Raw genomic sequence first — 2,500 nt, forward strand, 5'->3', positions numbered from 1 at the left:
ACCCAACTCAGAAGTTCAAGAAATCCCAGAGATTAACTAAATTATTAACCACAGATGCCTTGAGAATTGCAGGATTGCGGATTAACAAGGTCGACATTGTTACATCCCATGTCAATTTAATAAGGTTGAAGTGTGTTTGAAAGGAATCAATGTAGACTCTGAAGTAATTACAGTCCCAGAGAACAGTTAAACTTAAAGGATTGAAGTGGGACTCAGGGATTTATAAGACAAATAAGAACAGAGTAGAAGTATTAGTAATTAATACTATGAATAAAGAGATAGTTTTAAAGAAAGGTACACAAAATAGGATGTATTCAGGTGTGTACTAAACCTATTAAGATTTTAAATGAGAATAGTGAGGAGATAGAATTACCAACTTCATCAATTTGTTCAGTACAAGAAGGCATAGACTTAAGAAATAGATATAAAGAATTATTACAATCAACTAATTGCCCTGAGTTGGATGAAGCTTTATTTGCTTTGCTTATGAAACATAAAAAAAGCAAATTGCTTTGCCGGGGGACGCCTTAGGGCAAAACAACTGTTTTTTAAAACATCACATTAAGTTAAAACCAGGAACACAACCTATCTACATACCAGCCCTACAGAGTTCCTCACTCTAAATTAGCTGTAGTAGATAAACTCATCACTGAAATGTTATCACAGGATATTATTGAACATAGTAAAAGTGAGTGGAATTTTCCGTTGATCCTAGTACCAAAGTCTGATGGGACTATGCGACCAGTTATTGATTACAGGGAACTGAATAAGCACACCATTCGTGACAGGTTACCATTACCCATTATCGGTGACATTTTGAGAAGTTTGGGAACTGAGAATAGATATTTTTAGTACTATAAGATATCAAATCAGCTTTTTGGCAAATAGAATTGCATGAAGATTCAAGAGAGTTCACAGCATTTTCTACTACACAGGACATTATGAGTTCAAGAGAATGCCATTTGGGTTATGTAATAGTCCATTAACTTACATGAGATTAATGAATACTATTCTAGATGGATTGTTAGGAAAACACTGCCAGTGTATTTCTAGATGACATTTTAATAGTTTCTCAGACTGCAGTGGAGCACTTTAAGAAATTAGATTTGATATTCTCAAGACTAGGAGAAGCTGGGGTTAAAAGTAAAAACTTGAAAAATGTAAGTTCTTGCAAGACAGTGTCATTTACTTAGGACATAAGATAGACAGACACGGACTAAGTACAGTAAATTCAAAGGTGGACGCTGTCAAGAATTTTCCAGTTCCGACCAATGTAGACAAGGTTAGGAGCTTTTTGGGATTAACAGGATATTATAGAAAATTCATTCAAAGTTATGCTGACATTGCTAATCCACTAAGTTCTTTGTTGAGAAAAGGACTCAAAGTTCATATGGGGACCTGCGCAACAGCAAGCTTTTGACAAGTTGAAAGATAAACTCACGAGTTCACCTTATTTTTAATTTTCCCCGACTATGAAAAAGAATTTATTCTTTGTACTGATGCGTCTGACATAGGGTTTAGGAGGCATACTAATGCAAGAGAGAAATGGAACTTTGAAACCATAGCTTACACATCCAGACTTTGTAATAGTGCAGAGAGGAACTATTCTATAACTGAAAGAGAAACTTTAGCAGTAATTTATTCTTTAGAAAGTTTTTAGGGATATGATACTAGGGTATCCCATCAGAGTTTGGACTGATCACACAGCTATTCAGAACTTATTTAAGCATAAGAATCTTAGAGGCAGACTTGCTAGATGGTTTGCGATACTTCAGTGCTATGATGTTCAATTTAATTATAATTCCGGGTATAGAAGGAATGTAGCAGATCCACTTTCTAGAAACATTAGTCAACCAATGACTGGGGACTGGATTGATTAATTTTGTTTGTAGTATAGAAGAGGTTAGTAACTTTAGATGAAAGAAACGCTAATAAGAGAACAGGGAGATGATGAGACATGTGATTCAATAATCAAGCATTTGATGAACCCAAGAGGAGATCCTCCAAAGCTACCAAAGGGGTATAAGATAGAGGAATTTCATTTGATTAATGGAATTTTGTATAGGAAAACATTTGTAAATGGGAAAGATATTTCTAGAGGTCAAGTAAATCAGTTGGTTATACCACAAACTCTGGTAAATGAGATATTGAAGTTACTTCATGATAGTGATTGTAGTTCACATCCTGGAAAGGATAAAACTTATAGACAAGCACAACTTAAGTACTTTTGGTTAGGTATGAAGAAAACTATATATGATTATATAGAAAAATGTGTAAAATGTGTAAAAGTGAAAGGAAATACACCAAAACCTGCTCCTATACTCACCTATCCCATTCCACAGAAACCTTGGGGAAAGAGTTCACATGGATACTTTGGAATTACCACTAACCGAGAACGGCTTTAAATACCTATTTGTTGCTATTGATTATTTTTCAAGATTTTGTATATTACAACCCATAATCAATAACAAAGCAGAAAACTATTGCTTCCGTAATCTAT

The sequence above is a fragment of the Oratosquilla oratoria genome, chromosome 21, assembly GCF_046742065.1.
Source record: "Oratosquilla oratoria isolate Oo_2021 chromosome 21, ASM4674206v1, whole genome shotgun sequence".
NCBI lineage: Eukaryota > Metazoa > Arthropoda > Malacostraca > Stomatopoda > Squillidae > Oratosquilla > Oratosquilla oratoria.